This window comes from Tasmannia lanceolata, unplaced genomic scaffold (genome assembly GCF_043159265.1).
Source record: "Tasmannia lanceolata isolate RefF3 unplaced genomic scaffold, GAP_Taslan_0.1 ptg000002l, whole genome shotgun sequence".
NCBI lineage: Eukaryota > Viridiplantae > Streptophyta > Magnoliopsida > Canellales > Winteraceae > Tasmannia > Tasmannia lanceolata.
The window spans coordinates 920,209-936,233 of NW_027518679.1; positions in this window are offsets into that span (position 1 = coordinate 920,209).

Below are 16,025 nucleotides of genomic sequence, written 5' to 3' on the forward strand. Positions count from 1 at the left end.
CTGATCCCAGTGAGGCTTGGGTACGTAGGCAGCTTGGATGTCTGATGGCATACCAACCGCGAGTCAGCTCCACAACAAATTATGGAGTTTTGTATATTAATTTTCTTGTAAATTCTTAATTAAACCACTTAGGACTTTCCATGAAATTAGAATTTTAGGAGAACTTTCACTTAGATTGAATCCAGACAAATTAATAAATCAACATACACATTTAGGATTTACATTGAAATTAGATCATAGGATGCATGTCACATAGTTCGCACATTAACAGAGAGTTGAATGAGGCATTTAAAATAAATTTAAAAGAGTTAACTTTTGGAATTGAATACCGATTATCGGGCAGGAATGGTGCATGTGGTGGATAACTCCCCATACCTTCCATTCTTGTAACCAGGTAACGAGTCTAGATTTCTGGTTAATTACGGGTCATAGATCCCACATCTAGGTGGCTACTATGTCAGTCTCTTTTGTGTGAAATTCGGATTGCCTTAGTGATCCCAAGTTCACATAAAAGATGAATTAAAATCAATAATAAAAATGCACACGCCAATCGCGTGGGTACGAGAGACAATGAGAGAGAGTGGCGGCTCGCGCCCCACCCCCTCTCGCGGGATCGGGTCCCACAGTAACCCAATTAATTAAGCCCCAAATTTTTAATTAGCAAATTCACCCCTCTTGGTTTGTCACCTTGTATTTCACTTGGTATCAGAGCTTAGGCTCTTAAAGAGATTTTTAAATTCAAAATCTACAAGAGATAAAGATCCGTGACAATTCAATGGATTTTGAGCTGGGCCAATCCGCTATAATTCCTCCATTTTTTTATGGGACAAATTTTAGAGGTTGAAAAATTAAAATGCTTGCCTATCTCAAATCCATAGACTTTGACATCTTAGATGTCATTGAAAGGGGATTTTCTATTCCAAGGAAATGCACTAAAAATTATGCAAAAATATTTTCATTAAATTCAAAAGCTATTATTATAATATGTTGTGGACTATGTCCCAATGCTTTTGAGAAAATTTCATCATGTGCAAATGCAAAAGATATTTGGACTAATCTTGAAAATTATTATGAGAAAAATAGTAGTCTCTCTTCAAATAATAAAAAACATTATATTTGAACAAAAAGAGACTACAAAAATCTTTTGCAAAGAAACATTCTTTCAAACATTCGATTTTTTATTTAGAAAAACAAATTGAAAATTTGAAATTAGAAATTGTGATTGTTTGAAAAGAAATGAAAAATTAAGTCATTTGAACAAAGTCTTAATAAACAAAAATGATGACTTAATTAAAAAGTACATTAGTCTTGGAAAAGAAAATGAAAGCCTTGATAACACAAACAATGATTTAAATAAAAAATATAAACTTGTTTGTGAGAATGAAGAAAAATTAAAAGCTAATTTATTTCAACAAATAAATTGCTTTGAAAGTCAATTAATTGAGATTAAATTAGTTAATAAAGAACTCTCTATGAAGAATCAAAGAATACAAAAAAAAAGGACAAATATGTTTGTCATCATATGTATTCTTGTAATTTTAGTTGTTCATCATCTACCCACACTTACTCATGTTCATATTGTGGTAGATTAGGGCATCACAAATCTAGATGTAGGCTTAGATTTGTGAAATCAAGCAAGTTTGTGTGGATAAGAAAATATACACTCCCACACACAAACTTGGTTGGAACCAAATGGATTTGGGTTCCAAAATCCCCCACTCAACTCATTAAAAATTATTAATATATGGGGTTGTGCTTCAATTGCTATATCATATGAATTCTATCTAGATACTATTTCAATAGTACATTCAGTGTATCTAGATCATTTGTGCTTTAATAACATATCATTTTATAATCAAGCATAGATACATATCATTAGTCATGTATTTAATAGAATGTATCCTTGCTTATTGAGCTTCATGATCACATCATATTCATCTTATAGTCTATGTAGAAAATAAGAAAATACTTTTCTAGACTATGCTTGTACTTTATTGAATTTTTTTTAGAAAAATCCATCTAAGTGCAAAAACACACAAATATGAACTTAGCAACCACAACTAGAAGAGCTAACATGTCAAACATTGCTAGATATAGAACAACATATATCATATTGTGTATCTAGCAAAATTCATCTAGTGCATCCAAAAAGGACTTATTGAAAACATATGTCCATTCATCCATTTGAGCTTAAATGATAGAAAAATAGAAATGAATTTTTAGGAGTCCTCACATTGTCTTGGGATCAAGTTTACATGTTCATTAGAATCCCATGAATGCGAGAAAAATAGGGGAAGATTGATTTGTCCACAAAATCCCTTGAAAAATATCAAGAATTTGAAAACAAGGGTGTGGCGGTCGACCGAGCCTCGGAGGACGACCACGGAAGGCAATCTGGACAAACATGAAAAATGGACAATAGCGTCGCGGCGGTCGACCGCGTGAACTCGGTCGACCGCGGATGATCACGAGTGAAAAATAAAAACGGACAGTAGCGTTACGGCGGGCGACCGCGATAGCCCGGTCGACCGCGAAGATCGAAAACTGCTTTAAAAAGGTTTCCGTCGTTTCATTTTTACTCCCGCCATTTCGTGTCTTCTCCTAGGGTTTTCTTCCCCCTTTGCTCTCAAGTCATTTTCAATTGAAGATCATCAAGTTTAAGGCATTTGAGTGAGGTTTGATCCATTTCCTTTCTACATTTCTCATTTTCTCTCTTCGTTTCACTTCTTTATTCGTCTTCCTCATCTACTCTCCCTTTCCCTCATTTTCCTTGTGTTTTTCTTGTCCCTCTCAAAATCCTAGTGTGAACATCAAGGAAAATCATCGCAAAAAAGGGCAAAAAGGCGCGAACCGAATTGGAAGAAGAAGTGTACCCCGACGAACATTTATTCAACAAGAAAGCCATGGATCGCTACAATGAATTCTCAAATAGAGTAATCATCTCAGGAAGAAAGGTGATCTTCAAGGACTTTGAAAAGTTTGATCTTACCTCACTCTTCGCATTTCAAGGTTAGGTTCTGTTTCTTGAATATGGCGTAATAATTTACCCTGACCTGATTAGATATTTCTATATGCAAACCTTGACATTTCTCATAAGGGTGTTGTGATGAGTATATACCTTCGGGGAGAGTTTGGGCTAAACTTAGTTGATTTTTGTAAATTGATTGGAGTTCACAATGATGGTAGGAAGATCTTCTTTTGGGGTAAGAATGAATTCAAAAATCACTTCGTCATGATAGATGTTTACGATACCTTAGGAACCGTCCCCCCTCCTGAAGATAAATTAAATATCAATGCTCACTCAATGAATCCTACTGCGAAACCCCCCTCCTGAAGATAAATTAAATATCAATGCTCACTTAATGAATCCTACTGCGAAACCCCCTCCTGAAGATAAATTAAATATCAATGCTCACTCAATGAATCCTACTACGAGATTAATTCACAAGATTGTAGCCTACAACATCACTCCTAAAGCCGGAAATTTTGATGCAGTAAAGCCTTTTGAAGCTCTTGTGATTCACTGTATCAGGAAGAAAATTAAATTGAATCTGGGATATGTCATTATGGGATACATGGATGATGCTGTCAAGAGAGGACATGGAGGTCTACCTTTTGGAATGCTTATCACCAGGCTTTTAAGAAATAGAAAAATTGATATATCTAAAGAGTCTTCCAAGAACCCTGATCTCGTGCTCAATCAAACCACAATTACACTCATGAGAATTCCTATCCCGGGTGGAGCTGGTCCTAGTGGGGTTACAGGTGATGAGGTTGATGAGGCCATGAGAGAAGCAGAACACGTGGCTCAAATGCAGGGCAATATTAGAGCACATGAGCAGAGACAGGCTCAGCAGCGTCAAGCTTCCACTAGTGGCTCATATGAGGAGCTAGCCAGAGACATTGCATCCTTGAGGACCGGCATGGACACTCTCCCGACTGGTTTTGATACACTCTCCACTGCTTTTACGTGTGCAGAGAGTAAGAGAGCCTCTGATCATGAGAGTCTTATGCAGCTTATGGCGAGGCAGCATAGGGAGATGATGCAGGCGTATCAGAGGTGTCAGTTCACCAGATACTACACCTCCCGGTCTCCATTCCGTAAGCATCATCCTCCTCCACCTCCTCAGGATTGACAGATTGTCCAGTACCTTCTCTCCAGCAGTTGTAGTTGATCACATCTTTTAGCTACTTGATCATATTTTTTGATTCCTTCTTCTCACTCAGTATGCGCTTTTAGACATTATGTTTTATTTTCTTCTTGGATGATGGTTATGCCCAATGTGGGCTTTTATTTTGGTTTGTACATGCCCAGTATGGGCTCTCATGACTATGTGGATGTTGTCCCAGATGGGCTTGCGGATAGTATGGTTGGATGCCCAATATGGGCTTTATGATATATGGATGTATCAGATATCTGCCCAGTAAGGGGCTTTTTATTTTTTTATTTTGGTTCATGATGTGAAGAGGGTGTGTCTCTTCCATCATTCATTCATGTATATGGGATCTATTCCTATCTCATCTTTATATATACATGAGCTCTTTTGGTTGCCATGGATATGTATTCCTTTGATTGTTTATTACTTTGGTATCCATGTGTTTATTATACTGCAGGTGTTTCAATTTTATAATCATATGTCTAATAATCATCCATTCTAATTCAAAGTGTACTTCTCATTTGAATGGAGCAAAAATTGAAATGGGTAAGGTGATTAAAAATCACGGGCTTATGTGCTAGAGTCAATTACATTTAGATTAATTGCACATAATCAGGGGAAGCTTTTCACTTAGAAATGTATAATCATTTAGGGTCAAACAAACTAAAACTCAAAAGTTATGTTATAGTTCTGAGCATGTTGATGCTCAGGAAGAGACTTCTCTGCCCTATGACAAGAAATCCCCATCAAAATGTAACTTGTTCACTTCAATGATTAAGTCATAGATCTGAGCATACCTGTGCTCAGGTAGATACAAATCATTTGATAAAAAAAAAGGCTTATCATGCATTTCACTTTTGTTTTCTCTTTGATAACCATTCTTAGTGCTTCAATGACATATCATATACAAGGCACAAAGCTTAGAAAGCTATTATTCATCTTGACACCCCACTTGTACTTTCACTTGTTTATTCCTACCTTTTTGCTATTGCCAAAATGGGGAGAATTATGGGAATTGATTAGTTAGTCCAATTGTATATGCACCGTATGTTTTACAGTTATTAATTATATTTGTGCATATAGTGAGGGGGAGCAATGCTCTATTGTGTATATCATATTCATGTTTAATATCCATTATATGGATATCTCCTACCTCCCTAATCAATTTGTTTGCCATGGGGAGAATGTAAGCCCAAGGGTGCACATGGGTTCAATCATTCACCTTACCTTCTTGTTTTGATGCTAGCAAACACAAATTGATTAGCATTGTCAGACTAATGTGTTGCTTTGAGATGTTGTGCTCTACCTAGGAATTTGATAGGCTATATCACCATTACACAACTCAACACAACACATGACTTACTGATCAAGGATCAAAGGAACGTACGTTGGAGTCATCCTCATTTTAAGATGCTCAAGTAAAGAAGCTCATCATGAAGATCCCACAAGTTCCTAAGCAAGTGTCAAGAAGAAGCTTGGAGTTGAACAAGTCATTGGTGACACCTCATGCACCTCACAACATGCAGTGAAGATTGGAGGATTTCACAAGAGTCAAGACAAAGTCAAGATGTTCACTCAAGCCGAAGAAGTCCAAGAAAGTGCAAAGGAGCCAAGACATTCCAAGAAGACTCAAGATTCTTATTTTTTAGAATGTATTTGGAGTCCTCTTGATCTTATATAAAATGCACTTTAAAAAGGTTTTCAAAATGGTTTTTATACTTAAGATTTTACATCTTTGAAAACCATCAACACACTCAAAAATGTGTTTGAAAACCTTGGACTAAAGCCCAAAGACCATAGCCCAAAAGCCCCTGGATTTTAAAGTTAAAACAGAATTTCGCTCAGGACCGGTCGACCGGGCTAGGCCGGGCGACCACGGGATGGAACCTGGAAATCCAGGCGATCTCGAAATTTATCGGGCCGGTCGACCAGGCCAATCCGGGCCACCGCAGATAGGTTTCTGTTCAAAACGGAAACAATCCAGTATGGTGTCGACGGTCGACCTCCATGGGTCCGGTCGACCACGATAGTGTTTTGAGCGAAAATTAAATTCAAACAGTAAGCCCTCGCCGAGCGACCGCCATTTGGCCAGTCGACCGTGCCGGTATGAATTTTGAATTTCAAATCAAGAGCCCGATAAAGGCGGGCGACCACTGTGCCTCGGTCGACCACCGAGACTGGAAAATAGATCTGTTAGGGCTTTCACATGTTGACCTTTTCAATCCTGAAAAATTACAGTTTTACCCCCAAACAGTCATATTTTCTTGTGGGCTATATATACACTATCCAGACCTTTCTACATAACCTAAACTTTTATATGAAAGGTTAAACCTCTTTGAATTTGCATTTTTACATTCTATCAAGAGGATCTCCATAGGCTTTACATTTGTATATATTCTTTGGAGTTTGTGAGCTTAAAACTTTGTAATCCGCCTATCAAGAGGCATTGAGAGTTTCTTTTATTTTATTTCTTCATTTTATGTTTAAGGGTCTCCGATTTGGCCCAGAAAGAAAGGTAAATCAAGTGTACTAGGAAGGTATCATCGGAAAGGCTTCATGCAGAAAATGGTGTGATCACTTTGAAGAAGGAGTTGGTGTAAGGCTTTGAGATTCGCCCTTTGAAGAATCTTAGTGGTTAGTGAAGAATCCCAAGGAGAAAAACTTGGAAGAGTGGAGTAGGTAAAGTTGTGACCGAACCACTATAAATCTTGTGCCTTGTGAATGCTTTCTTCTTCTCATTCTCATTTGCACATTGTAGCGATTGGTAATCCCTAACCCAACTTGTATCTATGTTTTAATTAAACAAGGGTTAGTGAATGCATGCTTAAAGTAACATCCAAACCCTAACTCTTAATATCTTTATTAATTGATCGAGGGTTAAACATGTTAAGGCTTAATTGGTAAATTGATTTTAGTAATCCAATTAATTAAGCCCAAATTTGTAATTAGCCAATTCACCCCCCCTCTTGAGTTGTCACCTTGTATTTCAGGATTATTGATTCATTTGTATTATGGTCTGTATATTTGAGAGGGGGAGACGACGAACTCTAGTGTTCCTTCCAAGGTTGGGTGAAACTTATATAAACCCTCCTTAGGATGTGGATGTGTTTTTCCTTTCTTTGTGGTTATGATTACTTATTCCTGAGCTATATATGCTATAGATAGATTGTCTATTTGGGGATGGTAGTTCCCATTTTACGCCTTTTCGCCCAAAATTCTTTAAAACTAACAAAAATGGCAGTAGAGACCGAATTTCTCGGGCAAGTGGGTTGCCTTACACCTTCCCCATTCGTAACCAAGCAAGGACCAATCCCTCTGGGACATCCTTTATTGATACACAGAGTTCATATATGGGTTCCAGGCCTTGATCCTGGATGGAGACTCTAGTCTTTATTTCCCATTAGATCATTTGATCTGTGTAGAGACATTATTTAGGTACGACTTGATTTTGGATTTCTTAACTCCAAATTAAGTGGTATCGCACGCCATTACTCATACTATGAGGGCGACATCGAGAGCCACACAGAGCTCTCCATCATGTGGACATTCGAGGGGGGTATTTCCCACATTCTTTCCCTCGAGGGTCTCACACATATCTCCTCGCTCCCTTGGATTTGTGAATCCTTTGAGCATGTCATTTCTACTATGCTACCTAAGGACGAACATGTGTCAATAAACAAGCATATCACACACATTCATTAATGAAATTACCCACTTCCAAAGGAAGTCTTCTCGCTTGAATGAGTTCTTCACTTTTAATGCATGAGTAGGTCACCAACACATGTTCATCTTCAAGCTCCTCTTGGCACATTACAAGGCTTACTTGTGGGATTTTCAAATTGAGCTCTTGACTTGGACACCTTCCAAGGCCCCCAATGTGGGCAAGCTCTCTTTGTTCATCTAAGCATGTTTATCCTCAAGCACCCTTATGATGCAAATGCTGACCCTTAGGTATGACAGACAGAGCGGTGTGCATGGGCACATAATGAAAATGAGTGACATAGCCTCTCAGCTTAAAAGGATGGAAATGGAAATTTCTGAAGGAATCCTTGTCCACTTCATTATGACTTCTCTTCCTGCACAATTTGCACCTTTCAAAATTAATTATAATACGCAGAAAGAGAAGTGGACCATGGGCGAATTGATCTCCATGTGTGTCCAAGAAGAGGAAAGGTTGAAAGTGGAAAGGCCAGATAGTGCTCACTACATCACATTTGGTCCCACAAGGACAAATTTTAAGAAGAAAGGCAAGAAGGGAGGAAACAAAGGCTAGAAAGGCAAACCTGTAAATGACACTACCCCTCAGGGCAAATCGGGTATCAAATGCCACTTTTCCAGGAAAAGAGGACACATAAAGATTGAATGTATCAAGTACAAGGCATGGTAAGAAAGGTAATAATTTAGTTTTTATGTATTTTGAATCCAATTTAATTAACGCACCTAAGGACACGTGGTGGGTTGATACTAGAGTATCTGTTCATATTACAAATTCTATGTAGGGCTATGTGCAAAGTCAAAAACTGAGCAAAGGACAACGAACCATTAAAGTCGGGAACGGAGTAGAGATTGATGCGGAAGCCGTAGGGACATTTTGTCGTATTTTGGATACGGGCTTCTGCTTAGATTTAGTAGATCCTCTTTATGTTCAGAGTATCACTAAAAATTTAATTTCAGTTACAAGACTTGATTCCTATGGTTTTGAATTTAATTTTAGTAGTGGACAATTTACTCTATTCTATACATCCCACATGGTTGGTTATTTTGATAGAGAATCTATATAAGATTAAATTAGATTCCTCCCATGCTCAAAATCTATTTTCTCTACATATGAATGATAAAATTGGAAATGTTGGTAATAAATGAAGTCGAATGGATAGTAACTCCTCACTTCTATGGCATAAACGGTTGGGTAATATATCAAAAGATAGAATAAAACACCTTGTGAAGGAAGGAGTTCTTGAACCACTTGACTTTTCCGATTTTGGTGTGTGTACGGATTGCATAAAAGGAAAATACACTAAAACTAGTAAGAAAGGGGCCACTAGGAGTACGAGTCTACTAGAGATCATTCATACTCATATCTGTGAACCTTTTCCAACTCCGACGGGTGGCGGGCAAAGATACTTTAATACCTTTATTGATAATTTTTCTCGCTATGGCTATGTTTATCTTATGAATGAAAAATCAGAAGCCCTGGAAATGTCTAAGATTTATAAAACCGAAGTTGAAAATTGAGAATGCAATGTAAGGCCCAAGTACGATGGTGGCAACCTAAGAGGGGGTGAATTGGGTTTATAAAAGCAAGTTTTAACCTTTTGAAACTTTAACCCAATTTTAAACTCTCCAATTAAAGATAAGAGATCAAAACATTCAAGCACACAAATTAAATCTAAAGTGCAATGCAAATGTAAAGAGCAAGAGATAAGAAAGAGTGCACCCAAGATTTAAAGTGGTTCAGTCCTCAAACCCACGAGGCCTACTCCACTCCACCAACCAAACACGTTGATGGCTTCACTATGTTGATCTTCTTAACTTCGGCGAAGACCGGTGCCAATTCTAATCTCCAATTGCTATAACCTTGGTGGAAATCCTCACCACAGAGAGAGGGCCCCGCTTCTCCGAACACTCAACCAAATACAATTATTATCATAAGAAAATGAAAATACAAATGCCTCTTCAAAGGCAAGATCAATCTCTTAAGTACTCACAAAACAACTCTAAAAGATATACAATGAAGTCCTATGCCCAATCCTTTGCAAATAGACCAAGAGAGGCTCAAGGGTGTTTTTTCAACTCTAAATATGGTCAAGTGAGACTTATGAGTGTTAGAATCAAGTTTAGAAAGGTTAGAGACCTTTACATAGGCAAGGGAGACCAAAATTAGCCATTATAGGGCTCCCAACAGCTAGTACGGACGCTACGCACGGAGTTCCGTGCTAGTCGTTAGCCATTTTTTATTTTGGTCCAGGTGCCTCCACGGAGGTTCGTAACTGGTTTTGCAGGTTACATCGGCAAACTTGTAAAATTCATATCTCCTTCGTTTCTCATCGGATTTCGACGTTCTTGTGCTTGATTTGAATGGAAACAATGATATCTTTCTGTTAAAAATATTTTAAAAAATATTTGAATTTTTTTTAACTGATTATAGGTTTTAGGTGCTGATCTCGATTTCGCCTTCGGTACTTGATTATTTTCAATTCTAAGTTATCTGTGGCACTAGAGCTTTGGTGCATGGGTCTTTTCCTTATATTCTAATGTTCTTTGGGACCTTATTAATGCCTCCTTTGAGCCTCAAATAAATCCTAAGCTAAGGATTGGATTTTTACATTCTAAGACTTGACAACTACTAGATTTCTTCACTTTGTCTTCAACCTTCAAGTCTTTATCTTCATATATCATTCCTTCATTCTATTGGCTTCGCATTGTTTTCATGACATGCTCCAAGCCTTCTTCCTCCTTTGGCTCATCTTGATCTTTATGATAGGTTCAAGCCACGATCCATGCTGTTTCCTTTGACTTTGATTTTTGATAGATTGGATTTCCAATGCATGCACTTAAAACATCAAACAAGTTAGAATAACAAAATTAATCAACTTGTGTTTGGAATCATCAAAACATAGAAGATTGCCAAGGTGAGAACCATTGGACCAACAATCTCCCCCTTTTTACAATCTCCAATTGCTTTAACCATGTTGGCAATCCTCACCATGGAGAGAGGGCTCCGCTTCTCCGAACACTCGCCCAAATACAAGTATTATCAAAAGAAAATAAAAATACAAATTCCTATTCAAAGGCAAGATAAATCTCTTAAGTACTCACAAAACAACTCTCAAAGATATACAATGAAATCCTATGCCTAATCCTTTGTAAATAGACCAAGAGAGGCTCAAGGGTGCATTTTCAACTCTAAATATGTTCAAGTGAGGCTTAAAGTGTTAGAATCAAGTTTATAAAGGTTAGAGACCTTTAAATAGGCAAGGGAGACCAAAACTAGCAGTTATAGGGCTCCCAATGGCTAATACAGAGGCTACGTATGGAGTTCTGTACTAGCCATTAGCCATTTTTTTATTTTGGACTAGGTGCCTCCACGGAGCTCCGTGACATCCCACGGAGGTCCGTAACTAGTTTTCTAGGTTACATCGGCAAACTTGTAAAATTCGTATCTCCTTCGTTTCTCATCGGATTTTGATTTTCTTGTACTCGATTTGAATGGAAACAATGATATCTTTCTGTTAAAAGTATTTTCAAAAATATTTGAAAATGTTTTGAACTGATTATTATAGGTTTTAGGTGTTGATCTCAGTTTGGCCTTCGGTACTTGACTATTTTCAATTCTAAGTTATCTATGGCACTAGGGCTTTGGTCCATGAGTCTTTTCCTTATATTCTAATGTTCTTTGGGACCTTATTAATGCCTCCTTTGAGCCTCAAATAAATCCTAAGCTAAGGATTGAATTTTTACATTCTAAACCTTGACAACTACTAGATTTCTTCACTTTGTCTTCAACCTTCAAGTCTTTATCTTCATATATCATTCCTTCATTCTATTGGCTTCGCATTGTTTTCATGACATGCTCCAAGCCTTCTTCCTCCTTTGGCTCATCTTGATCTTTATGATAGGTTCAAGCCACGATCCATGCTGTTTCCTTTGACTTAAAACATCAAACAAGTTAGAATAACAACATTAGTCAACTTGTGTTTGAAATCATCAAAACATTGAAGATTGCCAAGGTGAGAACCATTGGCCCAACAAAAATCAACTTGATTTAAAAATAAAAATTGTGATGTATGATAGAGGCGGAGCATACTATGGTAAATACTCTGAAACGGGCCGCAATCGAGGAACTTTTGCTATATATCTACAAGAGAACGGTATTGTTGCTCAGTACATAATGCAAGAACACCTGAACAGAATGGCGTGGCTAAGAGGCAAAACGGTACTCTTATGGATATGGTAAGAAGCATGTTTTGTAATTCTTCTTTGCCTGAATTTATTTGGGGAGAAGTGAAATACAAAGTGACAACCCAAGAGGGGGGGTGAATTGGCTAACTAAAAATTGGGGCTTAATTAATTGAATTACTAAAATCAATTTATCAATTAAGCCTTACCATGTTTAACCCTTGATCAATTAATAAAGATATTAAGAGTTAGGGTTTAGATGTTACTTTAAGCATGCATTCACTAACCCTTGTTTAATTAAAGCATAGATATAAGTTGGGTTAGAGATTACCAATCACCACAATGTACCAATGAGAATGAGAAGAAGAAAGCATCCACAAGGCACAAGATTTATAGTGGTTCGGTCACGACTTGACCTACTCCACTCTTCCAAGTTTTCCTCCTTGGGATTTGATGGCGTCGGAATCCGGGTCTGCGATCGCGCGGTGGTTAGAGAGCCTCCACAGGGGTCTGCAATCACAAACAGAGGGGTCAGGGAGGTCCGGGTGGGTCCCGGACGACCACTTCGACACCCAAGTCATATTCTGGACCAACAATATAAAGGACAGCAAGAAAAGGTTGAAGTGCAATCAGGTTTACCAAGGCCAAAATGCGGGTTCTTTTCTCAGTGCACGGGTGGACTGGTCGGAGGCGACGAGTGGGTGGTGGAAGAAGAGGAGGAAAGGAATTTGGGAGTCGAGCACCTTTTTCCTTCCCCCCAAGATTAATCTCCCAACTTCCTTTGTTGTCGCCTCACTTTTCGGGGAGTTGCCCCTGTCTTTGGGTGGCCTTGAGAGGGATCCCCTTTTCTCCTCCCTTGCCTTCTTTTTTATTCTTGCTTGGGAATCCTTTTAAGAGGGCGCCATGCAGACCCTTTCATCATTTCAAACAGAGACCATACTCGTCGGATTGGGCTGCCTCCCTCTGGCGTGACGGCGCGCGCGGCTTTGCCGTGTAATCTCGCCCATAATTGTGATGATGAGGTTTGGGCAGCGGGAGGGTGACACGTGGTGGGATTACGTGGTCTTGTAGCTCGTTAATGCCCTACTTAATCATGATTAGATTCCATCGGTGCATGGGCGACACGTGGTGAGATTCGAGGATCGCGCTGTATTTATGTCCCACCATAATACCCCCCTACTCCATTGGTCTATTGAATGGACCAAGGGAGTAATGTCTGGTCAAGTAATGTTATGGTGAGGACATTTATGAGAGCCTCGGAGTACGAGGAGACGTGTTGTTTCGTTCGGCGGTTTCTCCCGGGGAATTGCAGTGTCATTATGTAGCTTTAGTTGGTCACCCAATAGGAGGGAGATACGTGTAGGGTGGGTCGCCTCGCTTCCTGACCCGGGGGTTTTTCGTCTGAGTTTATAAAGGAAGATTACCTCGGTAATTTTTTACTATCATTTTCTTTCTTAGCCCGATTGCCTCTCTGCATCCTTTCCTTTTCTGACAACATGTCCGGCTCTTCTTCGCAAGCTAGGGGCAAAGCCCCTCTTTCCCAGGAATCCTCAAGCAACCCTGACCTGTACTCTGACTCGGAGGAGGATTTCACGACTCATCGGAAGAGGATCAGGAAGGACCCGGATCCTCCTCCAGGCTCCCCCCCCCTCCGCCTTTCTTCCTTGCCTAGCAAGGACAAGTCGTCCCGCTCCTATGTCGCCAAGGAATGGTCTTTTTTCTCCAAGGTCTATTGGGAGGGGATGGAGCTGTGCGACCGGGTCTTGAAAATGGGTGAGGAGATTGAGGACTTGAAGCGGAGGAACGAGAAGTTGCAAAGAAGGGTCCATGCCCTTAATGAGCAACTGCTTGAATATGAGGTGGACCCTTTCCTGGATAGCTCCTGGGAGGAGGAGGAGGATTCCCTGGAGGAGGAGTCTTCTTCCAGCTGCTCGGGCGATTAGTTTCTGGGGGGCCAGGCTCCCTCTGCTTCTTTATATGATTTTTCTAAAACCTTTTGAAAGTGCATTTTATATAAAATCAAGAGGACTCCAAATACATTCTAAAAATAAGAACCTTGAGTCTTCTTGGAATGTCTTGGCTCCTTTGCACTTTCTTGGACTTCTTCGGCTTGAGTGAACATCTTTACCTTGTTTTGGCTCTTGTGACATCCTCCAATCTTCACTGCATGCTGTGAGGTGCATGAGGTGTCACCAATGACTTGTTCAACTCTAAGCTTCTTCTTGACACTTGCTTAGGAACTTGTGGGATCTTTATGATGAGCTATTTTACTTGAGCATCTTCAAATGAGGATGACTCCCCTGTAAGTGCAAGCTCTTGGTTCCTTTGATCCTTGATCCATAAGTCATGTGTTGTGTTGAGTTGTGTAATGGCGATATAGCATATCAAATTCCTGTGTAGAGCAAAACATCTCAAAGCAACACATTAGTCTGATAATGCTTATCAATTTGTGTTTGCTAGCATCAAAACAAGAAGGTAAGGTGAATGATTGAACTCATGTACACCCTTGGGCTTACATTCTCCCCCTTTTTTATGAAGGCAAACAAATTGATTAGGGAGGTAGGAGATATCAAGATAATGGATATTAAACATGAATATGATATACATAATAGAGCATAGCTCCCCCTCACTATATGCACAAATATAATTAATAACTGTAAAACATATGGTGCATATACAATTGGACTAACTAATCAATTTCCAAAATTCTCCCCCTTTTGGCAACAGCAAAAAGGTAGGAATAAACAAGTGAAAGTACAAATGGGGTGTCAAGATGAATAATAGCTTTCTAAGCTATGTGCCATGTATATGATATATCATTGAAGCGCTAAGAATGGTTATCAAAGAGAAAACAAAAGTGAAATGCATGATAAGCCTTTTTTTTATCAAATGATTTGCAAGTTAAGCACAAGAATAGGGGCAGTAAACTATGTGAGCACATCACATTGGTCTATATAATCATGAATATTTAACCATGGAGTTCTCCCCCTATGAATTTGTCATAGGCCCTAGGTGAAACCTGTGTTAGAGGGCATGACAAGGTACAATGATGCAAGGTGATTGATTTGAACACTTGGGCTTGATTTACAACTTTTGAAGGCAGATAAGTATCTTCCTGAGCAAAGATATGCTCAGATCTATAACTTAATCATTTAAGTTTACAAGTTGTATTTTAATGGGGATTTCTTGTCATAGGGCAGAGAAGTCTCTTCCTGAGCATCAACATGCTCAGAACTATAACATAACTTTTGAGTTTAAGTTTATTTGACCCTAAATGATTATACATTTGTAACTGAAAAGTTCCCCCTGATTATGTGCGATTAATCTAAATGTAATTGTCTCTAGCACATAAACCCATGATTTTTAATCACCTTACCCATTTCAATTTTTGCTCCATTCAAATGAGAAGTACACTTCAAATTAGAATGGATAATTATTAGACATAGGATTATAAAGTTGAAACAACTGCAGTCTAATAAACACATGGATACCAAAGTAATAAACAATCAAAGGCATACATATCCATGGCAACCTAAAGAACTCATGTATATATATAAGGTGAGACAGGAATAGATCCCATATACATGAATGAATGATGGAAGAGACACACCCTCTTCAGATCATGAACCAAAATAACAACCCAAAGAACAGACCCCTTTCTGGGCAGATATTCTATTACATCCATAATCATGCCTCACAAGGCATACCCATCCACATATCATAAAGCTCATACTGGGCATGTGCAACCCAAAACAAAAGCCCACATCGGGCATAACCATCATCCAGGAAGAAAAATAAAGCATAATTCAAAAGCCCAAACTGGGCGAGAAGAAGGAATAACAACAAATGATCAGGCAGCTAAAAGATGTGATCGACTATGACTGCTGCAGAGAAGATACTGGCCATCTGTCAATCGTGAGGAGTAGGAGGATGATGCTCACGGAGTGGAGACAAAGAGTAATATCGAAG